Below are 26,242 nucleotides of genomic sequence, written 5' to 3'. Positions count from 1 at the left end.
TGAAGCAGAATTCCTCGTGACGGGTGAGTGGTAATGATGGTGTGTGAGAGGGGTTAAATATATCCTGGGAGGAAGGGAGAAGGATGGGGCAATGGGAACGTGAATTTACTCATCCTGTGGAAAAGTGTGCAGGAAATGAGCTGGGCTTGGGCATGGCAGTGTGGGCTGAGCTGGGCCTTGCCCTGACAGCCTGATAAAGGGCAGGAATGAGACTCGTGTGGTGCAGAGGATTTCCCTGGAAAAGGCTGTTCTGGAGTCACTGCCAGGTCCCAATAAATGCTGTTGGTGTTGACGGGGCAGGAGCAGCTGACCCACACTCCCCACAGGTTCTGGTGGGATCTACCACCATGTGTTGGTCCCAGCACAGGATGAGCTTATGGGGGGAATGGGGTGGGCTGGGAATGGACAGGGGAGGATGGAATGGGGATGGAAGTGGATGGGGACTGTGCAAAGAAGCCATGCTACAAAAAGCCAAAGGAGACAGAGGAGTCCTGCAACTTTAATTGAACCAAGGGAGAGAGGCCACTGGGGCAGAAACCCGTGGGGGGGTCTCTGTCTCTTGGTTTTGGAGAGTGCAGTCTCTTTTTATTCTAAACTCCCAATGTGTGTTGTCCTCTTCCTTTCCCCACTGACTGAGGTACCAGGAAGGTACAGCTTTCCCAAACCACATACCACACATGCCCCCTTGAACATGTGTCACCATTTCACCCTGATGTTCAGAAGTGCAGGCTGTCTGGGTTCTGCAGATCCATCAGAAGCTCAGACCATTTGCAATACACTTCCATTTCTCCTAGTATCCTGCATTTCAGGAGCTCACTCTGGGTCAGGCTGCCTGGGCTCTGTAACAAACATTAATACCCATTTAGAAGACATTAACACCCATTTCTGTGACAGTAGTGAAGAACCCCACACCCATCTTTCCACATCGAGTTTTTGATGAAGACATTAGTAGGACAAAAGCGGTTGGGATGGGGATAGAGGCAGTGTGGATGGAGTCTCCTGGGGAGGAGAACATCACCCTGGAAATGGAGGGGGATGGAGATAGAGGCGGTAGAGAGCAGAATGGGGTGGATGAATGGGGATGGTGTGGGCATGGAAGGCGATAAAGGGGGAAAGAAGAGTATGGGATGGGGATGAATGCCCTTGGAGGTGGATGGAAGGCAATGGCAGTGGCAGTGACGAGGATGAGGGAAATGGAGGTGGCTGAGGGCGCTTGGACCCAGATCTGTGGGGCAAGATCATCTCACCTATGACATAGGTAGCAACTGGAGATAGGTGGGGCTGTGTGATCTCAACGCCAAAAAAAAAAAAGAAAAAAAAAAAAAAGCGAAAAAAAAAAAAAAGCTACGTCTGCTTTTAATACATGAATTAGAGTGTTAGAAAGCTTTTCCCAATGGTTTGGTCACAGCAGTGCTGAGGAACAGGGAGACCATGGCCAAGTGAGGGAAGCACGTGGAAAAACCTTCGTGTTCACAGGGGATCCTTTCAGGAGCCTGAAGAGCTGCAGGAAAGAGCAAAAGATAAAAATTCAACATCTCACGGAGTGCCGGGGCAAGGAGCCATCGGGCACGGCCCCCGCCCCGTGTTCCTGCGGGGCTGTGGGAGGTGCCCGAACTCCACCGGGGCAGGGGAAGAGCCGGGGGATGGGACGGGGCGGGGATGAGGGAGCTGGAGGCGGCTGAGGGCGGCTGCGGGGCCGCTGGTCCCGCCCCGGCGCGGGCGGATGTCGGCGGCAGCGGAGCGGAGGCGGCAGCGGCCGCGTGGTGCGGGCCGGGCCCGGGGCAGGTGGGGCTGGCGGGGCTGTGGAAGGGCCGGGGCGAGGCGCGGAGCCGCGGGCGCGGGGCCGAGCGCGGCGCTGGCGGAGCGGCGCGGCCCAGGGCGGAGCGGGCGGGCCGGGCGAGGCGGCGGCGGGAGGAGGCCGGGGCCGATGGCGGCGGCGGGGCCCGAGGCGGGGCGGCTCCGGCCGGGGGGGTTTTCCCTGCGGGCGGCGGCGCTGCGGCAGCGCCGGGCCCGGGGCTGCGCTGGCGGGGCCCGGCTGCAGCCGCAGGGAGCGTCCCGCGCTGGGAACGGCGGCTCCGGGCTGGGAGCGCCGGGCCGGACGGGCGGGAGCAGCAGGAGCAGGAGGAGGAGGAGGCAGTTGTCGGGCCCGGGATGAGCGCTGGCATGTATTATCTGAGCGGGGCTGATGTCTCTCACCGCTTTAGCTCTAGAATTACTCTGAGGCCCGGCACACTCCGATCCCTGCGGCAGTGGAGCTTTAGCCAGTTGTGGGATGGAGTCCTCATGCCAGACTTGGAGCCAGGTGGAGGAGAGGGGTCCCGGTTGGGATCTGCCCCATTGCCACGTGGGGCAGGTGCAGTTCTGGACTGAGCCGTGGGTTTTGTGCCCATGTGTGGCTCTCACATGTCCCGAATTCCATGGTTTGGCAGTTTGTGTCCAGGTGCATGTGGGAATCTTGTCCTGTGGTGTCCCTGAGCCCCCGTGTGCTGGCAGAGCTGTGCAGGTTCTGTGTGTGCAGCTGGGCTGCTGCAGCTGCAGGAGGGGAGTGTCACCTGTGGTCAGCATGGCCCTAAACCTGGAATGTTTTGTTCTTCTTGCAGGTGTCTGGTTTCGCCTGGGCCGTTCTGGCCATCCCAGATGTATGATCCAGCATTTTTGAGCGTCTCCATGGCTGCAGGTCCTGGTGGTGTGTGTCAGGTGAGGTTTGGGGTGACTCAGGTGCTGGTGAGGTCCCGGGGATCCTGCGGCTTTGGATGCACAGTGAGATCTGCAGCCCATGGGAAGGTGTTGCTGTGAGTGTGTTCCCATGGATTATGATTCAGGAGAGCCAGGTGGGAATGCCCAGGGAGGGTGGCGTGTTGGGTGGCAAGTTTGACAGAGTGTCTGGCAGCAGACTCAGGAAATGTTCCGTCACATTGCTTCACATGCGGTGCTTTGGTAAAGGCCTCAGAAATGAAAATGTGTCTGAGGAATTTTGAGGGTCCTTGATGATTTCTAGGCCCTCTTAAGCTGCCAGTGAATGTCCTGTGTGTGTGGCCTTCCTGCAATGGGGGTTTTAAAATTGAGCCGTTTTCTGTAAGGGAGGATTGGTGTTCAATGCCTTTGGCCAGAAGTTTTGCCACACACCGAAAACCTCTCCTGCAACCCTTTGGCTGGGGGAGTGTGTGCAAACCTCAGGGCATTGTGTCTGTGGGCCATGGCCTCCACCATGCCAAATCCACCCAGAGCTGATGTTCAGGACAGTTGGTGGGTTTGGATTTCTGGGGGATACTTTTTTCTCCCTCATCCTTATTTACTTGTCTCTAGACTGGAGATAATTAAACAACAGTGTCACTTTTATCTATCTCAGGTTCTCTTAAGTGGCTTGCGTCACACTCTGAGTTTTTCCTCAGAAGGCATCCTCAGAGAGGAGTGGGCTTATGTGTCCGGAGCCTCTCTACACAGTTTAGTCATAATGGGCAAAAAATCCTTTGTAACAAACTTTGAGCTGTTGACCGCAATGATTTGGTCTCTCAGAGATGGGAACAGAGGGGGATGGGGGTGAAAGGAGGAGGAGGAGGCAGTTGTCGGGCCCGGGATGAGCGCTGGCATGTATTATCTGAGCGGGGCTGATGTCTCTCACCGCTTTAGCTCTAGAATTACTCTGAGGCCCGGCACACTCCGATCCCTGTGGCAGTGGAGCTTTAGCCAGTTGTGGGATGGAGTCCTCATGCCAGACTTGGAGCCAGGCTGAGGAGAGGGGTCCTGTTTGGGATCTGCCCCATTGCCAGGTGGGGCAGGTGCAGTCCTGGGCTGAGGTGTGGGTTTTGTGCCCATGTGTGGCTCTCACATGTTCTGAATTCCATGGTTTGGCTGTTTGTGTCCAGGTGCATGTGGGAATGTTGTCTTAGGTGTCCCTGAGCCCCCATGTGCTGGCAGAGCTGTGCAGGTTCTGTGTGTGCAGCTGGGCTGGTGCAGCTGCAGGAGGAAATTGGCACCTGTGGTCAGCATGGCCCTTAACCTGGAATGTTTTGTGCTTCTTGCAGGTGTCTGGTTTCACCTGGGCCGTTCTGGCCAGCCCAGATGTATGATCCAGCATTTTTGAGTGTCCCCATGGCTGCAAGTCTCCGTGGGGTGTGTCAGGTAAAGTTTGGGGTGAGACTGCTTCTGGCGAGGTCCCGGGGCTACCAGAGCTTTGGATGCACTGTGAGATCTGCAGCCCCTGGGAGGGTGTTGCTGGGTGTGTGCTCCCATGGATTATTGTTCGTGATGCCAAGGTGGGAATGCTCAGGAACATCCCCTGTGAGTCGGGCAGGGTGGGTTTCAAATTTGATGCAGTGTCAGGCAGCAAGCTAAGGATGTGTTCCATCACTTTGCTCACATGCAGTGCTGTGGTAAAGGCCCCAGTAAATGAAAATGGGCTTGAGGAGCTTTTGGGAGTTTTGGATGATTTCTAGCCTCTCCTCAGCGGCCCTTGAAGTGAATGTCCCGTGTATGTGGGGCCTTTGTGGGGTCTGAATTTTACAACAGAGCGGTTTTCTGTAAGGGAGGATTGGTGTTCACTTCCTCTGACCCAAAGTTTTGCCACACACTGAAAATCTCTTCTGGAACCCTTTGTCTGGGGGGAGTGTGTGCAAACCTCAGGGCATTGAGTCTGCAGCCATGGCCTCCGAGATGCGAAACCCACCCAGAGCTGATGGTCAGGAAAGCAGCTGGGTTTGGCTTTCTGGGGGAGACTTGCTTATCTCTCAGCCTTGTTTACTTGTCTCTAGACAGGAGATATTTAAACAAAAGTTTCAGCTTTAACTAACTCAGGTTCACTTAGGCGGCTTGAGTCACAGACTGAAGTTCCCCTCAGGAGGCATCCTCAGGGAGGGGTGGGCCTCAGTGGCTGCAGCCTCTTTATACAGTTTCGGCATAATGGGCAAAAAATCCTTTGTAGAAAGGTTTGGGCTATTGCTGAGGATGTTTCAGTCTCTCAGAGACAGGAACAGAGGGGGATGGGGGTGAAAGGAGGAGGAGGAGGCAGTTGTCGGGCCCGGGATGAGCGCTGGCATGTATTATCTGAGCGGGGCTGATGTCTCTCACCGCTTTAGCTCTAGAATTACTCTGAGGCCCGGCACACTCCGATCCCTGTGGCAGTGGAGCTTTAGCCAGTTGTGGGATGGAGTCCTCCTGCCAGACTTGGAGCCAGGTTGAGGAGAGGGGTCCTGTTTGGGATCTGCCCCATTGCCAGGTGGGGCAGGTGCAGTTCTGGGCTGAGCCGTGGGTTTTGTGCCCATGTGTGGCTCTCACATGTCCCGAGTTCCATGGTTTGTTAGTTTGTGTCCAGGTGCATGTGGGAATGTTGTCTCAGGTGTCCCTGAGCCCCCGTGTGCTGGCAGAGCTGTGCAGGTTCTGTGTGTGCAGCTGCAGGTGGGAGTGTGTAGGAGGGAAGTGGCACCTGTGGTCAGCGTGGCCCTAAACCTGGAATGTTTTGTGCTTCTTGCAGGTCTCCAGTTAAACCCGGGACATTCTGGCCAGCCCAGAGCTGTGATCCAGACGCCTGATCCTGTCTGGCCCTGGGGTTTGATCCAGCTGCTCCCAGTCTCCTCTCAAGCTTCTGGAAAGACAGGACATCCCTCCTGCACCCTGTGACCTAACAGAAGAGGCTTCCCTATAAACGATGTCTGCAGCTTCCTGAGGAGCTGGGAATGCACAGCACAGGGTGTCACCCGCTCCTGAGGAGCTGGGAGTGCACAGCACGGGGTGTCACCCACTCCTGGGGAGCTGGGAATGCACAGCACGGGGTGTCACCCACTCCTGAGGAGCTGGGAATGCACAGCACAGAGTGTCACCCACTCCTGAGGAGCTGGGAATGCACACCACAGGGTATCACCCACTCCTGGGGAGCTGGGAATGCACAGCACGGGGTGTCACCCACTCCTGAGGAGCTGGGAATGCACAGCACAGAGTGTCACCCACTCCTGAGGAGCTGGGAATGCACAGCATAGAGTGTCACCCACTCCTGGGGTGCTGGGAATGCACAGCACGGGGTGTCAGCCACTCCTGGGGAGCTGCCAGCTGAGTCCCCAGGGCCTTGCTCTTGTACAAGCAGTGGGATGGCTTAAATCCCACTGATTCTGGGAGCTCTTGGATCCACCCTGTGCCCCTGGGAAGTTTTCTCTTGCAGTCAGCCCCACTTCATTTTGGGTGTTTGTGCTTCATGTGCACTCCACCCACACCTTGGAGTGCCTTGGGGTGTGGGGTGCCCTGGCTTGTGCTGGGCACCCCAGGGGTGCAAGGAAAGCAGAGCCTACTTGGGGAAGGTGACCTGAGCAAGAAATGGGGAACAGGAGCTTGTGTGGGTGGGCCCAGAAAGCTGGGAGGGATCTTGGGAAAGGGGTGATGGTACAAGAGACCAGCAGAACCCTTCCAGGGAGGAAACAGCTTGGACATTCCATCGGGAATTGGGCTCTGGCACCAGCACATCAGGTGCAAGGGGGTGAAGGAAGCAGGTGGAGCTGCTCTTTTATGGATCCTGCTCCATGGGATCAGCGCTGTGGAAGAGCGACTGGGGAGGGTGCTCAGGGCCAGCACTGCTCCTTTGGGCTCCCTTTGTCCCCCCTGGGGTGGCATTAGGATTTGGAAGGGATGTGGAACCCAGCTCTACTTCAAGCCTGGCACAGCTGGGAATTGTAGTGCGGGTGCTTCACGGCTCTTGGTCAGACTTGGGATCTCCTCCTCCAGCCCCAGCTTCTTCCAGGCCCCCTGCAGCACCTCCCTGTCCCTTGCCAGCTGCTCCTCCTTGGCTTTCAGCAGGTGGCACTGGAATTTCAGCTCTGCCTTTCCCAGGGATGGGCTGGGAGACCCCACTGTCCCCTGCCCTGTCCTGGGCATTCTCATGACATCCCAGGGTTTGAGATCCTCAAACTCAGATCCCAGCCCCCCTCACATGGGGTTTGGGCCTCTCAAACTGGAGTTTGGGATTCTCATACTGTGGGTTGGGACCCTTGAACTCTTCTTGTGCCTGAGAGCTCATTCACTGTCTGCCAGTTTCTGCTCCAAACAGGGATTTCTTATTTTTCATTCCAGCTGCTCAGGGAGGAGCTGAGGCTGTCTGCAAAACATCAATCCCAGTCTGACCAGCAGGACTGGCACTGGTTTGGAGTAGGGAGTCAGTGGGTTGGTGATCACAGCCCTCTGTTTTATTGGCTATAAAGTGGCTGGTTTTGCGCTTGATGGTGGATTTTGGGGGTCACACATCAATAAAACTGGAGGATGTGTAGGGGAGGAGCTTATTTGGGGGTACAGAGACAAAAGGGGCATGGGGGGACCCCAGGGTGGGTTTTGGGATCTCCCTTAAGTGGGGGAGGGTGTTGGAGGGAGCCCAGGTCAAGCTTTGGGGTCTTTGAGCTGTGTTTTGGCATCTTAGGGGTTGGATGGAAGGACCCACGGTGGGGGTCCTGCTTACAGGGGGAGGAGGGGGCTTTGGGGAGGGTCCCTCCTAAATGGGGCATGTGGTGGGAGAGCCCTGGAGACCCCAGGATGTAGATTTGGGGTCCCCTGGATGGGGTGGGTCGGTGGGGGTGGGGGTCTCCTGGGCATTGGCACCCCCTGCTCACTGGGAGGACCTGGGGCTGGGTTTCCCCTCACCGGGGCTGGGGTTTGAGGGTTCCAGGGGTGGATTTTGGGGATCCCCAGGACATCTTTTGGGATGTCAGGGTGGGTTTTGTGATGGGTTGAGGGCTTCTGGATGGATTGGAGTTCCAGCACCCGCAGTGCAAATTCCAGGGCAGGGGCACAGTGGGTCAGACACCCCATGGACCAATGTGAGGCCCCAAAAACTGGGGGAGGGTCCCCAGAACAATCCCCCCGTTTGCTGCTGCTGCATGCAGCTCCTGGGGGGATACCTTCCACCTTTCACAACTTCCCATTCTCCAAAAGTTGGGTGTACACTGGACACTTCCCTGAAATTGGGGGGGGGGGGGTGTCACAGCCCTAATCTGTCCAATTGCACAATTGCACACACCCCCCTACCCCAAACCACCATTTCAGGGGTTACTCCACCCATTGACCACCAGCAATGGGGAGTTCTCACCTAAACCCTCCAAATCAACAGTTATCACCACAAAATTGGGAGTCCCCTAAACCAGAAACCTCCTGAAATTTGGCAATGGGGGCTCCCCACCACACACTGATCCCCAGAATTATGATCTGAGCATCCAGAACAACTCCAAATTTCAGCTCTCCAACCCACTGGCCAACAAAATTAAAGTTCTCTCCCTCTATCACCCTCTAATCCAGGGTGCAAACCCTCTGTAAATGCCCAAAATTGCAGTTCCCTGCACAATCCCTCCAATCCACGCATGCCCCACCCACCCAAAACTGCAGTCCCCCCACCAAAAAAAAACCCCAAAACAAGGGTTTTCCAACACTTTGACCCCCAAAGATTGGGTTCTCCCCCTTATCTTTAAGGCTGCTCCACATTTTACAGCAGATTCTCTCCAGTTTACTGGTTCAGCATTACACCTTAGAGTCTCCCATTGTTGTCACACCCTTAATTTTGGGGTCTCACCAGCAGCACTCTGCATAGCCTGGATCTGTGTGGTTACCCCTCACTTTCCAGGGGTTTCCTCCCCCATTTTCCTGGTCTAGCTTCCATTTTTTCAATTCAACCCCCCATTTTTGGGGTCCAGTCTCACCACTGTTGGTCCTGCTCCGATTTTGGGGCTCACCTGTGGGGCCAGGTTGTCCAGCAGGACGATATCAGCCCCAGCCCCTGCAGCTGCCAGCGCCTCCTCTGCACTCAACCTCCAGCCAGCGGGTGAAGCCCCCAGCCCGGCACACCCCCAAAATCATCTGGGGAAGAGGGGGGTCAGGGGGAACCCCAGAACAACACCCCATCCCTCAGACTCAATATGAGATGGGGTAAAATGGGGGGCTGCCCCCTGTGATTGACATAAAATGAGCGTCCTCTGTCAACCCCCAGCATTGATCCCCACAAACTGGGGTCTGCTCTCTAGATTCCCCCAATTCAAGGGTATCCCCTGACCCCAAAGTTGGGCCTCCCCCACCTACAATTCTCCCCAATTTAAGGCTTAACCCCCAAACTGGGACTTCCCCTATGCATCCCTCCCAGTCCAGGGGTCCTCCCACATCAGTCCATGCCGAGAATACCCCAATCCTGGAGTGTGTCCCAAAATTGGTACCCCCTTCAAATACTTGTGCTTCTCCACCACCTTCAAACTTCAGGGTACCCGAAATCATCACTCCCTCCAAACTTGAGCCCCCTTCACCAAAACAGCCCATTCTTCCAAATCTCATGTTCCCCCTATCCCACACCCCCAAAATTGGGGTTGTCACGCCTACCACCCAGAACCTGCCAATCCAAGGGTCCCCCCACCCATCTACCCCCACCCTGGGGTTCCTCACCTAGCACCCCACAATCCAGGAGTCCTGCCCATCAGCCAGGCGGGCTGTTAGATGTTCACCCAGGTGGACACCAACCCAGAGATTGGTTCTGTCACCGTGACAGGCTGTGGGGGACATCTGGACACTGGTGTGGCAGTGGGGCAGGAGCTGCTGAAGCCACCGCCTGTGACATTCATATTTTCTGGACACAGACATAATTCCGTCTCTCTGGAAAAGCACAGAGAGAAGAAAAGAAAACAATCTTTATCTCTGCTCCTTTGTTTTCCCCATGTAGAATTTAGTATGGAGATTGTTTACCTGAAGCGACTGCTTAATTAGATTCTAGTGAAAGTTATTTAAGTTCAATGACCAATCAGGTCCAACTGTGTCTCAGACTCAGCAGAGTGTCACAAGTTTGTTAGAAATTAGATAAGTAAGTAAGAAGTATGTAGAATAGTATAGTATCTCTTTAAATAGTATATTAATGTAATATAATATAGTTTTAATAAAATATAAACTTCAACCTTCTGACCTGGTTGAGGGAACAGAGGTGAGGTTAAAGGGTAACACCCAACTGGGATCCAGGGGAGGAGCGGTAAGGAACTGGGAAAGCAGCAGCAGGGAACATTCTAGAAGTGGAGAGGAAAAAAGGGATGATGGAACTGGGCCCATTGACATAAAGGCACAAGGAACTGTAGGAAAACATCTGGTGTCACCCTCACTTGAAGGTGTTTCTTCCCAAGGCATCCCTGCCTCAGCATCCCCTTCCATGTCTCAGAATGCAACAACTGGGGGATGTCCATGGGGGAAGAGATTGGGAAGTCATCATGGGGAGGGACATGGTAGGAGCAGAGGATGGATGGAGCCCATCAACCAGATGTTTACCCAGGGCAGCATCTGTTCCTCCAACCGGTTGGGAGGGACATTTGGGACATTAAGGGGTCACCCTGGGGGAGACAGGGGGATGACAACAAGGACACAGGGGGACATGGTAGCAAGAGACATTCAGGCCAGAGATTTGTTCTTTAATGGGGGGGTACCTCAGGGCCATCTGGGGGTCACCATGGGGGTGGGGCACACAGCTGGACATGCACAGGGGATGGAGGGTGGGGGAGGGGTGTGGGTCGCTGTGGGGGAGGACATGGGGAGACACATTGAAAGGACACTGGGACATCATGGAGGGCATGGTGGTGATGGTGGTTGTGGTGGTCATGTGATGATGATGATGAGGGGTTTGAGTGTTGAAGATGGGGGTGGTGATGATAGTGTTAAGTGATGAAATGGTGATGCTGTTGGTGAAGATGGTGACAGTGTTGATGGTGTTGGGTGATGATAGAGGAGGTGGTGGAGTTCACTGTTGAGGTGATGATGCAGACCACGGTGTGGGTGGCAGTAATGATGATGGTGACAGTGATGGTGTTGTCAGTGTCATGGCAATGGTGTTGGTTGTGTTGGAGTTGACTGCAGTGATGATGGTATTGATGATGAAGATGATGGTGTGGGTGATGAAGATGACAGAGATGATGGTGGTGCTACTGGTGTCATGGTGACAGTGTTGGATGAGGAAGATATTGGTGTTGGATTTCATCATAGAGTGGGTGACAGCATGAGTGATGAAGATGAGGTTTGTGGTGATGATGATTGTGATGATGATGGTGTGAGTAGTGTCATACTGATAGTGTCACTGGTGTGGATGATGAAGATGAAGGTGATGATGAAGAAGATGACAGTGATGATGGTGCTGTTGGTGTTGTGGTGACGATGATGGAGGTTGATGGTATTGGATGATGATGATGGAGGTGTTGGTGATGAAGACGATGATGTTGTGGGGGATGAGGTTGATGGCAGCCCCCAGAGTCACTCTGTTCATGGTGGGGGAGAAATTGGAGACACCCAGGGCTGAGAGAGGGGACCCAGAACACACAGGGACATGGGAAAACACACAGGGACACTGAACACACACAGGGACATGGGAACACACACATGGATGTTAAAACACACACATGGACGTGAGAAAGCACACAAGAATACACATAGTTGCCTTGCTGAAGGGGTTTATTGATTATTCCAGGGAAATTCCCAGGGCTCCCAAGGAATTAGGGGGGTTCTCCAGGGATGATCATCTCCTCATGCCGCTGGAGAGGGACAGGACGTGAGTGTCACCACCAGATCCAGGCCTGAAAGGCAGAGCCCAAATTATCACCCACTGTGTCCACAGGGACATGAGAGGGCCCTTGTCCCCATCCCTCCCTCTGCAGGCACCTGTGGCAGGAGAAGGGCTCTGGAGCCCCGGGTATACCTGGGACAGGACTTGGCTCCTGAGATCCCAGAGCCCCTCAGCCTGGAATATCCCAAAAGCTCCCAGAGCCCTCCCTGCTCCCACGGGGACACTGGGTGTCCCCAGAGCCCCCCAGTGCAAGGAAAGCCTTGGGGACAGCTCTGGGACGTGGATCAGGGACTGCCCCCTCCATGTGCCTCTGCCATCCCCAAGCTCTGCCCACCCCAGAGGGCTCAGGGATTCACCCTGGCCCCCGAGGATCTTTCTGTGGGGCTGGGGAGCCTCCAGGATTTCTCACCAGGGCATCCAGAGGGGCAGCCGGGCATCACTCCTGCAGAAGCTCCACCTGCTCAGCCACGGGGGGCCGGGGAGGAAGGCAGGGTTAGAGACACACCGGAGGATACTGGGGCATGTTGGGGGATACTGGGGCATGCTGGGGTGTACTGGGGCAAAGTGGGGTGCACTGGGACGCCCTGCAGTGTCATGACCACGACAGGAGAGTCTCTGGGCCAGCAGAACTCCAGGTACCCACCTCAGACATCGGTGGTGGAGGGTCTGGTTTCTGTAGAGAGATGGGGAGATGTCACTGGTCACTGGGGTGTCCCCAGTCCCAGCAAGGCATGGGGGCACCCGACTGGCCCCCAGTCCCCACACCGGTGCCCCAGTTCCAGGACTTACCACAATGCATCCAGCTGCACCTCCTACAATGCCTGTCTACAGAAGGAGAGCAAAGGTTTAGTCTGGATTGGCCCTTGTGGGGCTTAGGGGGTCACAGATGTCCCCAAGCCCCGTGGCTGCCCCCGGCCTGAGGGGGAAAATCCCTTCTGCCCCCCACAGTCCTGCTCGGGCCAGTTTCACCTGCCCCTGTTCCTGCAGGGAGCACGGCGAGGATGGAGACAGGAGAGCGAGGGGGACTCGGGGCCTCCAAGGAGGAGGGATGGAGTGGGGCAGGGGGGCTCCAGGACAGAGAACTGGGGGGAGCTGGGGCCCCAAGGGGTGGGGTGGGGGTGTTGAAGGGATGGGAGGTGGGGATGTGGGTGGGGAGGCAGCAATTGCAGTGTGGGGCCATGGGGGCTGAAGTGGGGGGTGGGTGGGGGCAGAGGACAGAATGGATGGGTTTGGGAGGGGCTTTGGGAGTGGCAGTCAAGGGGGGGATCTGGGGACACCCCTGTCACGGAGAATGAGAAAGGGAAAGGACTGCAGGGAGAGGGGACAGGAAATGGAGTGGGCACGATGCTCTTTGGACTGACTGGGGTGCACTGGGACGGGTGGGAGCACAGGGGGGACCCGGGGAAGGTGCAGCCTTTGGGAGCTCTGGGGTGCACTGGGATGTGCTGGGGTGCACTGGGATGTTCTGGGGTGCACTGGGATGTTCTGGGGTGCACTGGGATGTGCTGGGGTGCACTGGGATGTGCTGCGGTGCACTGGGATGTTCTGGGGTGCACTGGGATATGCTGGGGTGCACTGGGATGTTCTGGGGTGCACTGGGATGTGCTGGGGTGCACTGGGATGCCCTGGAGGGGCTTGGCCTTGAGAGGGGAGGGTCTGGGCCCAGCAGAAGAACTCAGGGTACTCACGTGGCCATCACCAATGCCACCAATTCCCTGTGGAGAGACCATGAGATGTCACCAGTCACTGGGGTGTCCCCAGTGCCAGTAAAGGCTGGGGCTGACCAAACTGGCCCCAGTTCCCTCACTGGTGCCGCCAGCTCCAGGACTTACCCCAGCACATATGGTTTCACCACTGCCCTCCATGGCTGCCTGGGGAAGGAGAGCAAAAGGCTGGTCAGGGTTGGCCCTGGTGGGACTGGGGGGGACACAGGAGTGTCCCCAGCCCTGCCTGGCCCATGGCTGTCCCCTGCTCTGAGCTGGGGGTGCCAGGGGATTTGGGGACACCACTGCCGGGTGAAAGGCAATGGACTGAGGGGAAAGACTGGAAAGAAGACCCTGGGAATCACTGAGGGGTGGGGGAGCATTTCCCAGTTTGTGCCAGTTCAGCCTGGCTTGGGACTGGCCCAGTGGAGCCCAGTTTGGCCAAGTTCAGCCCAGCCTGGTCTTTAGTTAGTTTGCACCTCTCGGTCCCGCTTCAGCCCAGTTTGGGAGTGGCCTCTGTCCTTGGGTGGCAAACAGGAGATGCTGGGGAGGTGGCTGAGGGGAGCAGGAGGATGGGATGGGGAGGCCCAAAGGCCGGGATTTGGGGGGAGCAGGACAGGGAAGCGCTGGGGCCCTCCCAGGGAGGAGCTGTGTCCCACCATGCCCTGGGGAAGCCGGGCTCTGGCAGCAGGAGCTGAACTGCGGGAAGGGGAAGGACGGAGCCACTCGTGGCAAGGAGAAAGCGGCAGCCCCTGGCTTGGGAAGAGCCCCCAGCCCTGAGCCCAGCCCGTGGCCTTGGAGCCTCACCTTGCTCTGTGCTGGGAGGCACAGCAGGATGGAGAAGAGCAGGGCCACGCTGAGCACAGCCACCTTCATCTTCCTCTCGCTCTGGGCAGCGCTGGGTGAGGCTGCAGCAGGTGAGGAGCACCTTTATCCCTGCCGGGACTCCTCCCTGCACCCTCCCTGCCAGCCCCCAGGCCAAAGCCCGGCTTGGCACAGCCCCCAGCCCTGGCCACAAGCCCAGCCCTGGCCCAGAGTCCACCCCACCCCACCTGTGGCACGGCTCCAGCCCCCTTGCCCGGCATCCCTCCAGCTTCCTGCCCGGGGCAGCTGCCCCTGGAGGGGCCCAGGCACCTGGGGGGCCAGGGGGGCAGGCAGGGAGCCAAAGGCACCTGGGGACCCTGTGGGGACAGCCCCCAGTGCAACACAATCCATCCTCCCACAGCCCCCAGAGCCCGATCCCCCATCTCCTGCTGCCCCTTCCCTCCCAGAGCTTTCCCTGTGGGACAGCCCAGAGCGGAGCCCGGCCCCAAACCCAGCGTGGCTGAGCAGAATTGTCCCTGTTCCCACTCCGGCCCCTTGGCTGAACTGGGGGCTGGACTGACCCCCTTCCTTGGACACCAGGACCCCAAGATGAGGGAAAACAGGGAGGTGTGGGGACAGCGGGGTCACAGGCCATGGAACCGCTGAGTGACTGGGATCTCCAGGCCCTTGAGGTGCTCTGGGGAGCACTGGGGAGTGGTGGCACAGGGACACCAGGGCTGGGCTGGGGCAGTGCCGGGGTGGCCGCAGTGTCTGGAATGGTGGCACAGGGACACCAGGGCTGGGCTGGGGCAGTGCCGGGGTGGCCACAGTGTCTGGAATGGTGGCACAGGGACACCAGGGCTGGGCTGGGGCAGTGCCTGGTCACAGGCTGGTGGTGAAAACTTGGTTTGGGTTCTGAAGAATCTGAGCCACCATGAATCCCAGGGGTCCCTGGCTTTGTTTCCAGGATGATCCTGTCCCAGCTCAGAGCCCTGCCAGGGTGACCCCCGAGGGCACCGATCAGGGACAGGCCCTGGCAGGGCCTCCCGGGAGCTGCCAGTGCCTCCATTGTCCACTGACATTCCGTGACATTTCCAGGAGATGTTCCCTCCTCACGGGACACTGACCACACTCAAGGGACCTGTTGTGGGACAGATGGGGAAACCTTCCGGCCCCTGACTTGACTGTTTGCCTTGGGTTTTCCCGAGGAGCCAGCAGTGACCTGGGAGATTTTCCTTTTGCCTCTTGCTGCTTTGTGCCTCCTTTGCTGGAGAATTGAGGAGCACTGGTCCTGGAGGAGCCCAGGGACATTTCCAGGCTTTGGACACAAAAATTGCCATTCTGGAACATCCCAGCTGTGGGTTCATGGGCTCTGCACAGATGAGTTCCTGTTTCTGGGCCTGCAGCTCATTGGAACATGGAAATGTTCCCAGTTTTGTGTCCGATGGAAGTGACCAGGGGGGTCTGAGGTGCGTCTGATCCATCCTGGACTTTGTCCCTTCCTTTCCCTGAGCAGGACTGTGAGCAACCTGGAAAATGTCTGATTTTACTGTCATCCTTTCCGTGGGAGTTTTTTGGAACTCGGGTTCCAAATCAATTCCTGGCCTGGCCATTCTCCCCAGGCTGTGACCCCAGGGAGCTGTGGTGGTGGGTCACAGGGGGAAAAGAGTTCTGTTCTCCCCACATTTACATCTCCCTTGCAAATGTCCCAGAGCCCTCCAGCTCCCAGACTCCCTCAGTAGCTGTGCTGTGGGGGAGAGGAGGGGAGACAGGACAGGAGCAGGGATCTCAGTGCTGTTGCTGCTTTGCTGGAATAAGTGGCTGGTGAACAGCTGCTGGCCATAGCAATGCCCTGCTGGGTCTCCCCTTCGGTTTCTCTGCCTGTGCCATGCCCCTGTTCCTGCTGGAATTGTGATAAGTGACTTGGGACTGCAGTTGCTGTGCTCCATGGGGGCTTCCTGGGAGTGCTGTAAAATCCTGGCCTTGATCTTTGTCAGGCATTGGAGCTCCAGGCTGGGCCATTCCTCTGCTTTGGGGATGGAGACAATTCCCAGTTTCACTTTTTGCCTTTTGTCCTCCAAGGTGTTTTCAGGCACCTGCCCCACCTGTGCCTCCATCATAGGTGTGCTCTCCCTGATTCCAACAATTCCTCAGTGTCTTGAACATCCTTGTGAAACCAAATCCTCCTGGTGTAGCTCCTCTGTTGCCCTATTCTTTTAAAAGTTTTAAAGTTATTTTTAAAGTTTTCTATGCCTTCTGATATTTACATAGTTTTATTGGAGTTCTCACCCATTGTTCGTGTAAATAATGTTTGTTTTGCATTTTTCTTTGTGAGAGGAGAGAATTGATGGACTGTTGGTTTGACCGGTGTGGTTGGAGAGGTGGCAATTCCATCCTCCAATCCACTGTCACTTTTGGAATTCTGTATATTGTGAGGTCAGAAATAAAAGTTACTTCCTTTGGCTCTTTTGATCTTAGTGTGAGCACATGAGTTATTTCGTGTCGTAGTGCGACACTTCTCAAGAAGAGTTTCCCAGCATTTTCTAAGGTTCACCAACTCTTCAGGAAGATCCCCCAGGGATTTGCCCACCCCAAAGCAGAGCAGTGGTGGCTGACAAGGTGGGGATACACAGGCAGGTCCCTCTGAAGGCTGTCACCTCCAGCAGTCTGGGCTTCAACCACGCTAATTCAGGAGGGAGGGAATGTCAAGGGTTTGAACCAGGGGAGCCTTAGCAGCAGCTCTGTCTGACACAGCTCCTGCTCCGCATCCAGGGAGGGGAACGGGGCAGATTTGGGTCTCTGGACACACAAACACCAGACCATGGCCCTTGGCTGGAGCCAGGAAGGATCCATGGAAACACAGGCTGACTTGGGAGAGATGCAAAAATATTTCAGCTGCTTCTGAGAGCTCAGACCCTCAGCTGGTTATTCCAGTGGCAGATACCGGGGCCAAGAGCAGGGAATTCCAGGATATGGAGCCCAGCTGGGGATTCCTTGTGGGAGATATGGGAATTGACAGTGGGATTGGGAATGGGGCAGCAGTCCTCACCCCCAGTAGCAACTCCTGCTCACTGGGAAGGACAGGAATTTCTTTAAGCAAGATCTTGTGAGTTGCTGGTGAGGGATGTACTCAGGAATAGAGGGAATCACCTGTAGGGGAGGCAGTTTACAGCAGCCTGGAGAGCAAGCAGCCATCCCAATACCTGGATGGAATCCAGGACGTGCTGCCCATGCAGAGAGAGTTTGTGCAAAGTGTTCACCAAGAGCATGGGGATAATGAGCTGGACAGTCCCAGGAACTGGGAATGTCCCTGCCTCTCTCAGGAACATGTCTCAGCTGTGGAGAAACTGTCCCTACAGTCATCCCAGCTGTTAAGGAAGGATTTTCCTGCTCCTGTTGTCTGCTGTCTCAGCTATGAAGAACTTCTGCTCAAGGCATGGGTCATGCATGTCACCCCGTGGTTCTGTCTGTGGGACAAGAGGTTGGACATGAGGAAGTGGGATGTGGAACCATCCTGGAGACTCTGGAGACTGGAAGCTCGACTACAGGACCTGGAAGGGGAAAAAAAAAAGCCAAAATGCATTTCTCCAGGACAATCCCAGAATCCTATGATCACTGTGGTTAGAAAAGCTCTCCAAGACCCACAAGGCCACCCTGTGACCGATCCCCACCTTGTCACCAGACCAGAGCCCTGAGTGCCAAATCCAGGTGTTCCTTGGAACCCTCCAGGATAGGGACTCCATCATCTCACTGAGGAGCCCCTACCAACTCCTGACAGCCCTTTCCAAGAAGGAATTCTTCCTGATGTCCAACCTAAAACTCCCCTGGCACAGCTTGAGGCTGTTCCCTCTCATCCTGCCCCTGTTCCCTGGGAGCAGAGCCCAACCCCACCTGGCTGCCCCCTCCTCTCAGGGAGTTGTGGAGAGTGAGAAAGTTCCTCCCTGAGCCTCCTTTTCTCCAGGCTGAGTCCCCTGGCTCCATCAGACACTCCTGGTGCTCCAGCACCTCCCACAGCTCTGTTCCCTCCCTGCTCCAGCCCCTCAGTGTCTCTCTGGCCATGAGGACCCAGAACTGGGCACAGCCCTCAAGGGGCCTCAGCAGGACCAGCACAGGGACTGTCACTGCTCTGGTCCTGCTGTCACCCCATGTCTGGGACAGCACGTACCCTTGGCCTCTGGCCCACCTCAGCAAAGCTGTGCTGATGTTCAGACACTGTCACCAGCACCCCCAGGACCTTTTCCAGTTTTCCAGCCTGTCTGCCCCAGCCTGGAGCATCCCATGAGGTTGCTGTGACCCCAGTGTGGGACGTGGCCCTTGGCCTTACTGACCCTCACACCTTTGGCCTCAGCCCATCAATCCAGCCTGTCCAGATCCTTCTGCAGAGCCTTCATACCCAGCAGAAGATCCACAGTCCCACCCAGCTTGGTCTTTTCCATGAATTTGCTACTGGTACACTCAATCAGCCCTGAGCCCTGTTCCAGTGAAGTGCTGAACTGGAAAAAGGAGCACCTGAACCCCCAGCTGGGGTCATCTGGAATGGCCCCTCAGGTGTCCAGGGGCTGTAAATTCCTCTGCTGAGTGGCTTCACCTCCCCTGGGCCCCTCCAGGACCAGTGCTCCTCAATTCTCCAGCAAAGGAGGCACAAAGCAGCAAGAGGCAAAAGGAAAATCTCCCAGGTCACTGCTGGCTCCTCGGGAAAACCCAAGGCAAACAGTCAAGTCCGGGGCTGGAAGGTTTCCCCAACTGTCCCACAACAGGTCCCTTCAGTGTGGTCAGTGTCCCGTGAGGAGGGAACATCTCCTGGAAATGTCAGGGAATGTCAGTGGACAATGGAGGCACTGGCAGCTCCCGGGAGGCCCTGCCAGGGCCTGTCCCTGATCGGTGCCCTCGGGGGACCCCTGGGATTCACGGTGGCTCAGATTCTTCAGAACCCAAACCAAGTTTTCACCACCAGCCTGTGATCCCCAGCTCGGGTCTGATGCAAATACCTCTCCACAGACTGTCACAGGCAGAACACAAAAGCAGAGCACTCTTCTCCTGTCCCAGGGGCTGCTGGAGGGGTTTGGCAGTGGATGGCAGTTGGGAAGAAGGACTGGACTGGGAGAACGGGCCAGGGACAGATTCTTTCAGAGCTGCTCGGAGGGGCAGGTGGGAGCACAGAGATGTTCAGGAGCTGCTGATCAGCACAAGCACAGCCCTGGCTGGTCTGCTCCTCTCAGCCAGCAGTGAGTGGGCTGGGGGTGCCCAGGAATGTGTGAGGGCACAGGGCTGGGGCAGCTGATCCCAGCTGGCCCAGGGAAGAGTGGAGATCACAGGACATCGTGCTCAGCCAAACCCCTGGGGCAAGAACTGGAAATGGAGGCAGCTCCAGAGTCCTGGCATCTGTCTTCCCAAGCTGATATTATGTGTGGTGGAGCCCTGCTGTCGTGGCAATCCCTGCTCTTGTTAGAAGCCCAGCCCTTGGGAAGCAGGGAATGAAATCCAAGTTTTGCTTTGCTTGTGTGAGCAGCTTTCACTTTCCCTATTCAACTGCCTTTACCCAAACCCATGAGTGTGGGAATCCAGGGCTTCCCTCTGGCTGCCCTGGCAGGTCTGGGACCCTGGCAGGGGTCAGGAATCCCCCTGGACAGAGCCCCCAGAGACACTGTCTGTGAGCTCTGTCCATGGAAAAGAGTTTTCAATCTTACAGGATGAATTACCAGCTCTGAGTGTTTGATAAGAGTAATAATTAAGTGTGGCACGGGTGCAAAAGTAAAATTTTAGGTTTCTAGATTAGGGGTTCAGAGGGGACAAGATGGAGGAAATTGGATGTGTCTTGTCCTTTTCCTCCTTCTTCATGCCCTCCATGTTTCACTGTGATGTTGGCATTTTTCTGTTGGTTCAGGCTGGGGACACACTGTCCAACGTAGGTGACAGATATTGGCACGTTATTGTAAATCCAGCACAGGTAGTTTGTGGTATTTAATGTTTGTAACATCCCACTGAGGGCAGAGCCCCACACGCTGCCCTGCAGGACAGAGCTGCGGCAGGGCAGCAGAACATGTTAGAGATAAACAGAATAAACAACCTTGAAACAGCACAGACCAATTATGGCTTCTGCTTTGGCAACGAGGCAGAAAGACAGAGACTTTCTACAATCTCGGAATCACCAATACCCACAGATTCCGACACATGAGTTTTCACACTTTTACCCTCCCAAGTCTCTCATAATCCCACCAGAGGGGCCATGAGTGAAGGGCTCTGTGGCCTCAGCTGCACACCGGGGTTAAACCATGAGAAATATGGAACAGGGGCTCGAAGGAAGATGGAGAGAGAGTTGGAACCTGGCCTGCAGTGAGAGGACAAAGCAGGGAGGTTTTAACACTGCAACAGCTTGGATTGGATTGACCTAAGAAGAAGCTTTTGGATGGTGGGGGTGGTGAGGCCCTGGCACAGGTTGGTCGGGTGCAATGAGCTGCCACACTCCTGGGAGTGTTCAAGGCCAGGCTGGATGGGGCTTGGAGCGACCTGGGCTTGTGCAAGACAGCTCAGCAGGTGCTCAGGTGAATCCCCAGTGCTCCAGGGATGGGCTGAAGGCTGGGGATGGCTCTGGTGTGCAGGAACAGCTGTGCTGCAGGATGAGAATGTGGGCAGGAGGATGGGCCCTTGACTTGGCCTCTCCTTCCCTGCGCTGGGGTCTCTCCAGACCCTTGCAGCTCCAGCCCCAGGGGGTGCAGCATTCTTTCACCCACAATTGCATCCCTTTTCCATGAGGTGTTCCATGAACCCATGGTGGGATCATTTGGAACAGCCCCATAGGTGTCCAGGGGCTGTAAATTTCTCTGTGGAGCGGCTTCACCTTCCCTGGGCCCCTCCTGGGTCAGCGCTCCTCAGTTCTCCAGCAAAGGAGGCACAAAGCACCCAGAGGCAAAAGGAAAATCTCCCAGGTCACTGCTGGCTCCTCGGGAAAACCCAAGGCAAACAGTCAGGTCAGGGGCCGGAAGGTTTCCCCATCTGTCCCACAACAGGTCCCTTCAGTGTGGTCAGTGTCCCGTGAGGAGGGAACATCTCCTGGAAATGTCACGGAATGTCAGTGGACAATGGAGGCCCTGCCAGGGCCTGTCCCTGATCGGTGCCCTCGGGGGTCACCCTGGCAGGGCTCTGAGCTGGGCCAGGATCATCCTGGAAACAAAGCCAGGGACCCCTGGGATTCATGGTGGCTCAGATTCTTCAGAACCCAAACCAAGTTTTCACCACCAGCCTGTGATCCCCAGCTTGGGTCTGATGCAAATACCTCTCCACAGACTGTCACAGGCAGAACACAAAAGCAGAGCACTCTTCTCCTGTCCCAGGGGCTGCTGGAGGGGTTTGGCAGTGGATGCCAGTCGGGAAGAAGGACTGGACTGGGAGAACGAGCCAGGGACAGATTCTTTCAGAGCTGCTCGGAGGGGCAGGTGGGAGCACAGAGATGTTCAGGAGCTGCTGATCAGCACAAGCACAGCCCTGGCTGGTCTGCTCCTCTCAGCCAGCAGTGAGTGGGCTGGGGGTGCCCAGGAACGTGTGAGGGCACAGGGCTGGGGCAGCTGATCCCAACTGGCCCAGGGAAGAGTGCAGATCACAGGACATCGTGCTCAGCCAAACACCTGAACTGGAAATGGAGGCAGCTCCAGAGTCCTGGCATCTGTCTCCCCAGGCTGATATTATGTGTGGTGGTGGGGCCCTGCTGTCGTGGCAATCCCTGCTCTTGTTAGAAGCCCAGCCCTTGGGAAGCAGGGAATGAAATCCAAATTTTGCTTTGCTTGTGTGAGCAGCTTTCACTTTCCCTATTCAACTGCCTTTACCCAAACCCATGAGTGTGGGAATCCAGGGCTTCCCTCTGGCTGCCCTGGCAGGTCTGGGACCCTGGCAGGGGTCAGGAACCCCCTGGACAGAGCCCCCAGAGACACTGGCTGTGAGCTCTGTCCATGGAAAAGAGTTTTCAATCTTACAGGATGAATTACCAGCTCTGAGTGTTTGATAAGAGTAATAATTAAGTGTGGCACGGGTGCAAAAGTAAAATTTTAGGTTTCTAGATTAGGGGTTCAGAGGGGACAAGATGGAGGAATTGGGTGTGTCTTGTCCTTTTCCTCCTTCTTCATGCCCTCCATGTTTCACTGTGGTGTTGGCATTTTTCTGTTGGTTCAGGCTGGGGACACACTGTCCAACGTAGGTGACAGATATTGGCACATTATTGTAAATCCAGCACAGGTAGTTTGTGGTATTTAATGTTTGTACCATCCCACTGAGGGCAGAGCCCCACACGCTGCCCTGCAGGACAGAGCTGCGGCAGGGCAGCAGAACATGTTAGAGATAAACAGAATAAACAACCTTGAAATCAGCACAGACCAATTATGGCTTCTGCTTTGGCAGCGGGGCAGAAAGACAGAGACTTTCTACAATCTCAAAATCACCAATACCACAGATTCCGACACATGAGTTTTCACACTTTTACCCTCCCAAGTCTCTCATAATCCCACCAGAGGGGCCATGAGTGAAGGGCTCTGTGGCCTCAGCTGCACACCAGGGTTAAACCATGAGAAATATGGAACAGGGGCTCGAAGGAAGATGGAGAGAGAGTTGGAACCTGGCCTGCAGTGAGAGGACAAAGCGGGGAGGTTTTAACACTGCAACAGCTTGGATTGGATTGACCTAAGAAGAAGCTTTTGGATGGTGGGGGTGGTGAGGCCCTGGCACAGGTTGGTCGGGTGCAATGAGCTGCCACACTCCTGGGAGTGTTCAAGGCCAGGCTGGATGGGGCTTGGAGCGACCTGGGCTTGTGCAAGACAGCTCAGCAGATGCTCAGGTGAATCCCCAGTGCTCCAGGGATGGGCTGAAGGCTGGGGATGGCTCTGGTGGGCAGGAACAGCTGTGCTGCAGGATGAGAATGTGGGCAGGAGGATGGGCCCTTGACTTGGCCTCTCTTTCCCTGCTCTGGGGTCTCTCCAGACCCTTGCAGCTCCAGCCCCAGGGGGTGCAGCATTCTTTCACCCACAATTGCATCCCTTTTTCATGAGGTGTTCCATGAACCCATGGTGGGATCATTTGGAACGGCCCCATAGGTGTCCAGGGGCTGTAAATTTCTCTGTGGAGCAGCTTCACCTCCCCTGGGCCCCTCCAGGACCAGTGCTCCTCAATTCTCCAGCAAAGGAGGCACAAAGCACCAAGAGGCAAAAGGAAAATCTCCCAGGTCACTGCTGGCTCCTCGGGAAAACCCAAGGCAAACAGTCAAATCAGGGGCCGGAAGGTTTCCCCATCTGTCCCACAACAGGTCCCTTCAGTGTGGTCAGTGTCCCGTGAGGAGGGAACATCTCCTGGAAATGTCACGGAATGTCAGTGGACAATGGAGGCCCTGGCAGCTCCCGGGAGGCCCTGCCAGGGCCTGTCCCTGATCGGTGCCCTCGGGGGTCACCCTGGCAGGGCTCTGAGCTGGGCCAGGATCATCCTGGAAACAAAGCCAGGGACCCCTGGGATTCACGGTGGCTCAGATTCTTCAGAACCCAAACCAAGTTTTCACCACCAGCCTGTGACCAGGCACTGCCCCAGCCCAGCCCTGGTGTCCCTGTGCCACCACTCCCCAGAGCTCCCCAGAGCGCCTCAAGGGCCTGGAGATCCCAGTCACTCAGCGGTTCCATGGCCTGTGACCCCGCTGTCCCCACACCTCCCTGTTTTCCCTCATCTTGGGGTCCTGGTGTCCAAGGAAGAGGGGCCAGTCCAGCCCCCAGTTCAGCCAAGGGGCCGGAGTGGGAACAGGGACAATTCTGCTCAGCCACGCTGGGTTTGGGGCCGGGCTCCGCTCTGGGCTGTGCCACAGGGAAAGCTCTGGGAGGGAAGGGGCAGCAGGAGATGGGGGATCGGGCTCTGGGGGCTGTGGGAGGATGGATTGTGTTGCACTGGGGGCTGTCCCCACAGGGTCCCCAGGTGCCTTTGGCTCCCTGCCTGCCCCCCTGGCCCCCCAGGTGCCTGGGCCCCTCCAGGGGCAGCTGCCCTGGGCAGGAAGCTGGAGGGATGCCGGGCAAGGGGGCTGGACCCGTGCCACAGGTGGGGTGGGGTGGACTCTGGGCCAGGGCTGGGCTTGTGGCCAGGGCTGGGGGCTGTGCCAAGCCGGGCTTTGGCCTGGGGGCTGGCAGGGAGGGTGCAGGGAGGAGTCCCGGCAGGGATAAAGGTGCTCCTCACCTGCTGCAGCCTCACCCAGCGCTGCCCAGAGCCAGAGGAAGATGAAGGTGGCTGTGCTCAGCGTGGCCCTGCTCTTCTCCATCCTGCTGTGCCTCCCAGCACAGAGCAAGGTGAGGCTCCAAGGCCACGGGGTGGGCTCAGGGCTGGGGGCTCTTCCCAAGCCAGGGGCTGCCCCGGGCTCCAGCCCCGGCCGCTGCCGCTTTCTCCTTGCCACGAGTGGCTCCGTCCTTCCCCTTCCCGCAGTTCAGCTCCTGCTGCCAGAGCCCGGCTTCCCCAGGGCATGGTGGGACACAGCTCCTCCCTGGGAGGGCCCCAGCGCTTCCCTGTCCTGCTCCCCCCAAATCCCGGCCTTTGGGCCTCCCCATCCCATCCTCCTGCTCCCCTCGGCCACCTCCCCAGCATCTCCTGTGTGCCACCCAAGGACAGAGGCCACTCCCAAACTGGGCTGAAGCGGGACCGAGAGGTGCAAACTAACTAAAGACCAGGCTGGGCTGAACTTGGCCAAACTGGGCTCGACTGGGCCAGTCCCAAGCCAGGCTGAACTGGCACAAACTGGGAAATGCTCCCCCACCCCTCAGTGATTCCCAGGGTCTTCTTTCCAGTCTTTCCCCTCGGTCCATTGCCTTTCACCCGGCAGTGGTGTCCCCAAATCCCCTGGCACCCCCTGCTCAGAGCAGGGGACAGCCATGGGCCAGGCAGGGCTGGGGACACACCTGTGTCCCCCCCAGTCCCACCAGGGCCAACCCTGACCAGCCTTTTGCTCTCCTTGCCCAGGCAGCCATGGAGGGCAGTGGTGAAACCATATGTGCTGGGGTAAGTCCTGGAGCTGGCGGCACCAGTGAGGGAACTGGGGCCAGTTTGGTCAGCCCCAGCCTTTACTGGGACTGGGGACACCCCAGTGACTGGTGACATCTCATGGTCTCTCCACAGCAAATTGGTGGCATTAGTAATGGCAAGGTGAGTACCTTGAGTTCTTCTGCTGGGCCCAGACCCTCCCCTCTCAAGGCCAAGCCCCTCCAGGGCATCCCAGTGCACCCCAGAACATCCCAGTGCACCCCAGCACATCCCAGTGCACCCCAGCACATCCCAGTGCACCCCAGAATATCCCAGTGCACCCCAGCACATCCCAGTGCACCCCAGAACATCCCAGTGCACCCCAGCACATCCCAGTACACCCCAGAACATCCCAGTGCACCCCAGAACATCCCAGTGCACCCCAGAACATCCCAGTGCTCCCCAGCACATCCCAGTGCACCCCAGAACATCCCAGTGCACCCCAGCACATCCCAGTACACCCCAGCACATCCCAGTGCGCCCCAGCACATCCCAGTGCACCCCAGAACATCCCAGTGCACCCCAGCACATCCCAGCACACCCCAGTACATCCCAGTGCACTCCAGCACATCCCAGTGCACCCCAGAGCTCCCAAAGGCTGCACCTTCCCCGGGTCCCCCCTGTGCTCCCACCCGTCCCAGTGCACCCCAGTCAATCCAAAGAGCATCGTGCCCACTCCATTTCCTGTCCCCTCTCCCTGCAGTCCTTTCCCTTTCTCATTCTCCATGACAGGGGTGTCCCCAGATCCCCCCCTTGACTGCCACTCCCAAAGCCCCTCCCAAACCCATCCATTCTGTCCTCTGCCCCCACCCACCCCCCACTTCAGCCCTCATGGCCCCACACTGCAATTGCTGCCTCCCCACCCACATTCCCCCCCTCCCATCCCTTCAACACCCCCACCCCACCCCTTGGGGCCCCAGCTCCCCCCAGTTCTCTGTCCTGGAGCCCCCCTGCCCCACTCCATCCCTCCTCCTTGGAGGCCCCGAGTCCCCCTCGCTCTCCTGTCTCCATCCTCGCCGAGCTCCCTGCAGGAACAGGGGCAGGTGAAACTGGCCCGAGCGGGACTGTGGGGAGCAGAAGGGATTTTCCCCCTCAGGCCAGGGGCAGCCACGGGGCTTGGGGACACCTGTGACCCCCTAAGCCCCACAAGGGCCAATCCAGACTAAACCTT

The 26,242-nt window shown here is 57.0% G+C and overlaps 2 long non-coding RNA genes and 3 other non-coding genes across 5 annotated transcripts; 4 read left to right on the top strand and 1 right to left on the bottom strand.

Moving 5' to 3' along the window:
* Positions 1-31: 31 nt before the first annotated feature.
* LOC140681168 (uncharacterized) lies at positions 32-7,246 on the top strand. Its single transcript, XR_012052400.1, has 4 exons — positions 32-1,785; positions 2,601-2,697; positions 4,026-4,122; positions 5,471-7,246. It is a non-coding gene; the product is annotated as an uncharacterized lncRNA (long non-coding RNA).
* LOC115492788 (small nucleolar RNA SNORD45) lies at positions 2,144-2,227 on the top strand. The gene has a single exon (XR_003957887.1). It is a non-coding gene; the product is annotated as a small nucleolar RNA SNORD45 (small nucleolar RNA).
* On the top strand, positions 3,570-3,653 carry LOC140681223 (small nucleolar RNA SNORD45). Its single transcript, XR_012052462.1, has one exon. It is a non-coding gene; the product is annotated as a small nucleolar RNA SNORD45 (small nucleolar RNA).
* Positions 5,015-5,098, top strand: LOC121468556 (small nucleolar RNA SNORD45). Its single transcript, XR_005978476.1, has one exon. It is a non-coding gene; the product is annotated as a small nucleolar RNA SNORD45 (small nucleolar RNA).
* Positions 7,247-11,409: 4,163 nt separating the features above from the next.
* LOC140681205 (uncharacterized) lies at positions 11,410-12,237 on the bottom strand. The gene is made up of 3 exons (XR_012052443.1): positions 12,183-12,237; positions 11,949-11,996; positions 11,410-11,549 (listed from the first exon to the last, which is right to left on the bottom strand). It is a non-coding gene; the product is annotated as an uncharacterized lncRNA (long non-coding RNA).
* Positions 12,238-26,242: the final 14,005 nt, after the last annotated feature.

This window comes from Taeniopygia guttata, chromosome 32 (genome assembly GCF_048771995.1).
Source record: "Taeniopygia guttata chromosome 32, bTaeGut7.mat, whole genome shotgun sequence".
Taxonomy (NCBI): Eukaryota; Metazoa; Chordata; class Aves; order Passeriformes; family Estrildidae; genus Taeniopygia; species Taeniopygia guttata.
The sequence above is the reverse complement of the archived record's forward strand: the minus strand, read 5'-3'. Positions and strand labels throughout refer to the sequence as shown.